The sequence below is a fragment of the Nannospalax galili genome, unplaced genomic scaffold (assembly GCF_000622305.1).
Source record: "Nannospalax galili isolate Female #2095 unplaced genomic scaffold, S.galili_v1.0 scaffold1188, whole genome shotgun sequence".
Classification (NCBI taxonomy): Eukaryota; Metazoa; Chordata; class Mammalia; order Rodentia; family Spalacidae; genus Nannospalax; species Nannospalax galili.
This window is the reverse complement of record NW_008358629.1, coordinates 614,612-623,745: the sequence shown is the minus strand read 5'-3', so window position 1 is coordinate 623,745 and position 9,134 is coordinate 614,612. Positions and strand designations below refer to the sequence as shown.

General features: G+C 37.5%; 1 pseudogene; it reads left to right on the top strand.

Annotated features, from left to right (window-relative positions):
* Positions 1 to 7,188, top strand: part of LOC103724748 — a 17,519-nt pseudogene extending 10,331 nt beyond the window's left edge.
* The last annotated feature ends 1,946 nt before the right edge of the window (positions 7,189 to 9,134 follow it).

Sequence of the window (9,134 nt, the reverse complement as noted above, 5' to 3'; positions counted from 1 at the left end):
TATATATATTATTTATTTTTATTTTACGTGTATGCGTGTATTGCCTGCATGTAGGTAAGTGCACCCGTGTCGTGCAATGCTCACGGAGGTCAGAAGTGGCTGTCGGATCCCCTGGGACTGGAGTTACAGATAGATGTTAGCTGCCATGTGGGTGCTGGGATTCGAACCCAGGTTTTCTGCAAGAACAACCAGTGTTCTTAACCACTGAGCCATCTCTCCAGCCCCTTCAACGTATATTTTTATTGAATTTTTGTGCACCTCGTACAGAACATCCTAAAACATTTTAATCTTCTTCATGCCCTGTCCCCCATCTGCAGATCCCATACTTAGATTTCATGCATTCTGCCATATATATATATATATATATATATATATATATATATATATATATATGAAGGCCTATTGGGTTAAGTTTGTGTAACCAAATGTCCCTTGGTGCAAGTTAATCCATTGGAATCTAATCAGCCTATCTAGAGTCTCTCCCTTAAAGAATATCAACTCTCAGTAACCCAGCAGTAATCAGCTGCCAGTAGTTCTTTGGCTAAAGTTAGGGCCTGCTGCCCATTTCCCCAGTTACATGCTGAGTTTTTGTCTGAATTTTCATGGGTCTTTGTGTACGCAAGTTCTTCTGGATCTTATAATCAGTTGCCCCCTCCTCTCCAACGGTCCCTGAACCATAGGTGGGTAGGGTCTAATATAAAAGTCCTACCAGGGACAGTACTCTGCAGTCTCTTATTCTCTGTACTTTGGCCAGTTGTGGCCTTTGTGTGTGTCTTATTCTGTTGCATGAGGAAGCTTTGCTGCTGAGAGTTGAGGGATTTATTAATATTTCCTTTACACCCTGTTCTGCTGTTTTGTGAGCCTTAGGTATAGAGGGTCTATTGTAGATGTGTCACTCAGGACTGGGCATAGTACAGACACTTATTCTCTGTATGTGAGCAGTTGTGGAACTCTGTTGTAAAAAGAAGCTTGTTTGATGAACAGTGCTGCATGGTATACTTGTATATAAGTATAAGGATCCATATTTAGCATTTGTCTAGGGATATGATGGAGATAGGACTTTCTCTAGGCTCTGTGACCTCTCCAGCTATGTATATTTGCATATGTTTACAGTGCCATACATGATTTCCCTCCTATTTAGAGGGCTTTAAGTCCAATTAGATAGTTGTTGATAATCCCCGATATAAAACTATCACTACTGCACAACTATAGTGTGTTGTGTATTTTTTTACTTGTTCAATGAAATTATAAATAATGCTTCAGTGAATAAGATTGCCTATGCCTACCTTTTTATTTGGGGAAATAGATCTTCATAGGATATACCCAGTAATGGGATTATTGGGGCAAAAGATAAGAGCGCATATCGTTTTGTCAGGCACTTGAAAATTTTTCTGTGCAAGACTTTTCTTAATTTTCATGTCTAATATCAATATCTAAGAATGTTTCTCACACATTCATTAAATGAACATGCTGCCTTTATAATCCTGCCTATATGTTACCAGAGACTGAGGGGTAACTTGATCTTTTGATATACATATATTTGTCACTATATTTTGGCATTTCTGATTTCTTTGAGGACCTTTCAATACATTTTTGTGTAAACTATTAATGCACATATCTTTTTAATTTTGCTGTGTTAACTTGTGTGTGTGCACATGTATATTTAGGTCAAGTCATTTTTTGTGCACACTGCAAGTCTGACTGTGATGTTGAGATGTCTTCCTCACTTATTCTCGCCTCATCTTTTGAGACAAATTCCCTCACTGAGACTGCTGTTCTTGGCTAGGCTGGCTTAAGAGTGACCCCTCAGGATCCACCTGTCCCCTACATCCCCTGCCATGCCCTGCTTTTACATTGGTGCTGGGACTGTGCACTCAGTTCCTCATACTTACACAGCAGCACTTTACACGCTAAGCAATATCCTCAGCCTCTTTTCCCATTTTCACAAGAAATTCGGGCCCTTTTTCTTTCAAATTTAGTGTACTATATTTTACTTAGTGTATTATCTAATTGAGATATATACCGCATATAAATCATTGCAGTTTGTCAGTTACCTTTTGTTAAATTAACCTTTATATTTTGAAATATTTTTATTTTGAGGCAGTCATACTGATTTTTTTTCATTGCCCCTAGATTTTGAGAGATGCTGAGAAATCCTTGCCCTGTGATGTGATTTAAGTTCAACTGCCGTGTTTCCTTTAAGAAGCTGAATTTTAAAATTTTTGTTTAGATGTATAATTCATTTTCAGTTAATGTTTACTTGGTATGTTTCATGGATGTACTTTAAGTATTCTTGTGTCTCAATGTAGAATTAAATATTTATTACATCTGTCTTTAGTAGTGTATTACTGCATACAATTTTATATATTTATTTTATTACATACCAAGTTCCATTGGTTCTTCTTCTATTTCTAGGTTTCCTAAAATGTTCTGTGAGGTATTTCTCTTTTCTTTAAAGATTTATATCATTATTTTTCAAATTCTGTTTCTGTATGTTCACATGAGTTGCAGGTGCTCTGAGAGGTCAGAAGAAGTCAGAACCCTTCTATAGCAGGACTTAGAGTCAGTTGTGAGACACACAATGTGACTGCTGGGAACTTAATGCCAGTCCTCTCCAAGTGCAGTATGCTGTCTTATCTGTTAAGCCATCTCTCCAGTTCTGTTTATTTTTGTACCAGTGTTATGACAATGCTGTAGTTGCAGAAGTTTTTTTAGTATTGTATTTATTATTTTTATTTTATGTGCATGAGTGTTTTGCCTGCATGTATATAAGTGTACCCATGTTATGCAATGTCCATGGAGGTCAGAAGAGGATGTTGGATCCCCTGGAACTGCAGTTATACACAGCTGTTAGATTCCATGTTGGTGCTGGGAGTTGAACCCAGGTCCTCTGTAAGAGCAGCCAGTGTTTTTAAAGGCTGAGCCATCTTTCCAGCCTCCGAATTTTTATTTATTTATTTTTATGTGTATGAGTGTTTTGCCTGCATGTATGTAAGTGCAACCATGCCATGCAGTGCCTTCAGAGGATAGAAGAAGGTGTTGGATCCCCTGGAACTGGAGTTACAGACAGTTGTTAGCCACTATGTGGGTACTGGGATTCAAATCCAGGTCTTCTGCAAGAATAGCCCGTGCTCTTAACTGCTGAGCCATCTCTCCAGCCCCATAGTTGCAGAAGTTTTACCATAAGATCTCTTGACTGGTATGCTGTGTCTCCTCTCACATTTTCCTTTTCTATCATTGGCTAAGCTATTACAGCACGTAATTTCATATATTTATTTTATAAGCAGATGATAGAACTCCAGTAAGTGTTTGCAGAGCCTTTTGATCTAGAATTCAATGTATCAGGAGATCTGATATTTTCTTAATATTGAGTTTGTTAAGGGTAAATCAAGTAAGAATGGGTTGGTGACCTTTAATATAGAATCTGGAACACTTGGTAAATTACATCCCCAGGTACATTCAAAACAGATCTTTTAAAACTACGTGGTTTGATTATTAACACATTCACCCAAGGAGCATGCAGATTTTATAAAGTGGCAGGACCTATAATTTGTTGAAGACATTTTGCTAATATCTCTGCCAGTTTGAGAAGTTAACCTTCAGACTTTCCCAAAATTCCCAGTCCCCTTTTGGTTAGAGTTTTAACTCTTACTATAGGTACATTTGAAGGCCTTAACTATCTTCATATATGTCTCTTGCAGTTTTGGTCTGTCTTAATCTGCCACAAATATGGTGATGGGATGGAGTGTCATTCTTTTGTCTGTTTATTCACAATTAATTTGATGTCTTAATATTTTCTATTTCCAATGATGGTGGTATCCTTTTATGTATCCTTTTCATTTTTGATAGCTTTATACTATTGAAAGGAAATACTGGGAGCCAGGTAGCTATGAGACCAAAGTTTATCATCTGCTAACTTACCGCTAATATCTAATGGCATTCTATCATATATATATATATATATATATATGTGTGTGTGTGTGTGTGTTTTTTTTTTGTGTGTGTGTGTGTGTGTGTGTGTGTGTGTGTGTACTAGGGTTGATTATATGTACATTTATACACTCATGAGTGAATTTATAAGCTGTATCTTAACTAGAGGTCTCTGAGGTGTTTTCTGATTCACAACATGCTTATTTTCTAAATATTTTGTACATTGCTAGCACTGGTTGCAAAGAAGAGACAGTTGATATCTGTTAGGACTGCTAAATGTTTTTCTTTCTGATACAGGTTTGGTAAGATGGACTCCAGTGACCCAGCCACACTGTTCGATCTTGCTGTAAAGAGTCTACTGAGTAATGAGTCTGTAGCCATCTATGCTCTCAAGGCAACCCCAAGAGAGTTTTTTGTTCCACTGTTCAATGCTGCCTTCATGAGTGGACATAAGAATATCATCATGGCACTGATAAAGAATTGGCCCTTTACCTGTCTCCATATTGCAACATTAAATATACGGGAGCCACAGCATGAACTCTTGAAAGCCATGATTGAGAGTCTTCAGGTCTCTCTGACCCCAAACACTACTTCTTGGTAAGTCTATGTAAAATAGAAGCATAGTAAGAGAGCAGGGCATTGACTGAAACCTGCTGATCTCTCATAAACCATTAAGGTAAATGCTGAAAAAAATGTGAGGCTGTTGGCCCAACACGTGAGGTCACTTTGAAAACAGATGTGTCACATTATTGACTATGGAATGTAAGTTATTTGAAGGCACTATTGATGGATTTATAATATGTGAGGTGGTTGTTAACAATAGTTGAGGTCTTTTAAAAGACTCTAATGTGGTACAAAAAGAAGTGTTTTTGCCATAGTGGTGCTTCAGGGATACTATTAATGGGTATATGTACTAAATTAGTTACATAGGAGAAAGAAGCACCAAGACTGTGGGAATTAGTGGAGAATACAAGATACAAGTAATAAATGCCGTTGTATTTACGTAGGAAAAACTTGCTGATAGTTGTATATGGAATGAAGAACAGAGTGCTTTGTCCCTACATGTTTTCATTGATTGTGCTGGGTTCCATTAATGTTTTCTACTTCTTAACATAGTCTATCTACTCTCTTCACTGCAGGTCCCCTAAACTGAGGATTCTTGATTTAAGAGAGGATGGTGCCTGCAGGACCGTATGCCCTGAATTCTATACTAAGTCACTGATCTGTTTTCATTCCTGTACTAATTATACACACTCTGCCCTGACAATGCAAGCTCAGTGTAGTACTGTAAATACAGCATCTGAGGTTCAGTCCTCCAGGCAGTCTATGGAATTGATGGTGGACCTTTGCCTTGATGGTTCTGAAAGGGAAAGGGATTTCTTATCTTTGATTCTGAGAAAAGTAGAAGAGAGCTTAGGGTCTTTGCACCTCTGCTGCCGAGATTTGCAAATTGAAAATTTGAGAGAACACAAAAGTACCTTGAGTTTACTCAGTATAAAATGCCTTGATCATTTGGCAATTGAGCAGGCTTCTCTGAGTGAAATCATTAAAATTTTGTCTCAGGTGGTCCATCTACAAAGAATTTGTCTGTCTAAAATCACTTATAGATCTTTGAGTGGGAAACTCTTTAAAAATTTGCTCAGTCATCTGAAGCGTATGGACCACCTCAAGGAATTCAACTTGTCTTCTTTCTGCATCACAGATCGTCTCAGAAGTTTCCTGAGGTGAGGCCTTGGAGTAGGTACCTGGGTTTCTTGAATAGCCAGCTTGTTTTTAAGACAGGAGAAACAATATTATCGGCTATTGATCAGGTCCATATAAGTCTTTACTCCTTCCATGCCAGCATGTACAATTCTGGGAGTTTAAAACACAGGAGAGAGTATCTTTATCTCCTGCAGTAGAAATACAGGATTCCCAAACCAAGCTAGTCAGTCAACCATATGCAGACATTTATTCCAGCAATATAGTGGCTAACAGAACATGCAGTTCTGTTCCAGCCTTCTAGAGATGAAGAGGAGGAATGGAGATGGAGAAAGATTTTATGCTGTAGTATTGATGCACAGCATCATAGCCAGATACCTATAGTTTATAATATTAAATAATTTTGCTAATCAGATATCTCCATGCTGTGGGCAATTAATATAGGGGTTGTCATTTAGTGACTGGACAAAGGGAAGCTTCAGAAAGCTGGTTGCCTTCTGTGCACTTTCTCCACCAAATAGGTGAACTCATTTCAATTTGATTATATATATATTATATTTATTGTTTATGCATGAGTGTATTGTCTAAATGTGTGTAAGTGCACCCGTGTCCTGTAATGCTCAGAGAGATCAGAAGAGGGCATTGGATCCCTCCTGGAAATGGAGCTGCAGTTTTTAACTGCCACGTGGGTGCTGGGAATCGAATCCAGAACTTCTGCAAAAACAGCCAGTGCTCCTTAACCACTGAGCAATCTCTTCAGCCCCTCAATTTGATAATTGTAATTATTAAATCAATTGATATTTTCACTAATTCTTTCACAAACCACTTTATAAAATACATTGTATACATTTCCAGTGTTAAAACATTATTTGTCAGAATGTGAAAGTATTTTCCCAGAGCACATATCTATCAAGTGGTTGTAAGCCCACATTGTTAGCTGCTGCAAAATATATGGTCAAAGCAGTTTATTCTAGATTTATTGGTATAGTTTCCCTCATCTAGTCCTTACTCTTCAAAAATGCTTTTATGTTTTCTCCCTACAGAGTTCTGCCACATGGTATAGATTTATTGGGTTTGCCTTTCTGTGGCCTTTCTAGCAGTGACTTCAGGTATCTGACTCAGTGCTCTCAGACCAACCATCTAAAGATGTTGAATCTTAGTAACAATAAAATGTATTGGGAAGATTGTGTGACCATTGGGGATCTCCTGGAGAAAGTCTCAGGTACCCTGATACATCTGGAAATAGACCATTGCATGATAACAGATTCTACAGTGCCTCTTCTCCTCCCAGCACTAAGCCACTGTTCCCATCTCAATGTGTTTAGCTTTAGTTCTAACCCCATTACTATGCCTATGCTCAGGAGAATTCTTCAGCTCTTAATTCCCTTGAAGGAACTTAAATATATAATTTACCCTATCCCTGTTCATTGCTATGGCATATGGCATTTTCGTGACAGTTTAGATCGACGCAAGCTTGCTGCTGTGCAAGCAGAATTGAACACTATGCTAGAGCTGGCGCAACGGAAAGATGTGCACTGTATTACTTACTCTGAGTAAATATAGCATTCAGAGAACCCACTTAATATGTTCTATTTAAGTACCCGTTGCTCTTTCCTGGGTCTTATAAGCACCATATATAAGATTGTTATGATGAAAGAAAATATAGTTAGGCAATATTCACATGTAATTGTCCTCTGTAGAAGATTTACTCTCATAAGAAAATATAGGATTTTGAGAGTTCCTGTGTGTCTCTTTTCTGTTGTTCTTAATATTATTCATCTTACTGACATTAAAGTGTTTGGTATATAGCATGCGATGACCAAGTGATAGTATACCATGATGCTATCTATATGGATTTATTTACTTGTGGGTAACTAAGTCTTGACGACTTAGTATTTTCTGGATTTATTCCTTAAGACAAAGAGAGGATACAGAAGTAAATATATTTATCCCCTCAATTTTTATTAAACTTTAGGCTGTCTTCAATTAGCATATAGAAACCATTTAGACTTAATAGTGTAGTCAATAGTCTATGCACACTTCTCTTTGACAGCTTCAGTTGTACGTTGCTTTCTTTTTTCTTTCTTTTTTTTTCTTTTGGTCTATTTGAAATAGGCTCTCCCTGTAGCCTCAGCTGGCCTGGAACTCACAGAGATCTGCCTGTGTCTACCTCCCAAGTGCTGGGACTACAGGTATGCACCACCACGCCTGGTGCTATTTTTTTTCCCTGCAATAGTTCAGTTCTTTATTACATATTCACCAACCAAGTAACTGTTTGAGATGTTACTGTAGGTGACAAGAATGAAAAGTCAACTAAGACATAGTTCTTAATTCAGACTGGTAAGTGGCCAAATATTTCTATAGTTTATCTGTTCCTTTACTGTTTCTTAGTGAAATTTGGAAAGTTATTTAATCCTTTTTAACCCCCAAAATTGTTGTCCTTGTTCTTGTTACATGCTTTCTTCAGTACAGAGTAGACACTGTGTTGTTGGATCTCTGTTCGACAGTTCACGGCTTAAATGTTCCTGCCTTAGAGGATTTGACTTATTTCAGATAGTCTGCTTTCTGACAGTGTGCAAAATACCTGAGGCAATAGACTCATAGGGTTAAAAAGTTTGTTCCCACTTGTAGAAGTGTCATTCCATGGTTTCTTGGTCCCATTGCCTTGGAACGAACATGTTAGAGAGTCTGACTGTAGGGAGACTTCACTTCATGAGAACCAGGTTCCAGGGAAAGAGTAGGAGTCTGGAGTGTCCATGAGGTCTTTAAGAGTGTGACTACAGGGATTTCATCCTCAAACTAAATTGCTCAAAAACAGTTCTGTAACCTGCCATAGAGCCATCCTGAACTAAACTGCTTGTAAGGTTCTATGATGTGCACTGGAGCGATCAGCTTAGGACCGAGCCTTATTCATATGAGCTTGGGAGGACTTTTAGGAGGCAAGCCATAACTCTTCCAGTTCATCCTTTAGTTTCCTTGTTTTACCCCAAGGTGTTCTCTTTTTCTGTACTGTGTATGTTCAATTTTTTTATGGTGTACATGACTGTATTTGAATTTGATCCTGTTTGTCTTCCATTAGAGTTGTCGCATTTGCTGGGGTAAATTCCATCCACATGTGTATACGGAGTCCTTGATATGTATTACTCCAAAATATGTTTAACCATATATTGAAAAGCATATCTTATGTCTCATAGATGGTAAGCAGTAAAGTATGTAACATCATAATTTACTTATATGGTTAACGTGTTGAAATATGCTTTATTTCAAAGACATACTAAAATTTTATAAAATTAAGTTTGTTCCTTTTACATACCAAATAGTTAACACTACTGTACTTCAATGACTTAGTAAGAAAAAGAATAAAAATGATCATAAATGCAGTATTTTCTTGCAATAAATTAGACTGTATTGTTAACATCTAGCAAGAAAAGAGAAGTACAAACAACACTATGTTTATATTTTTCCTATGTTTAAATGATAACATGCTGGTGTTCGGACAACTC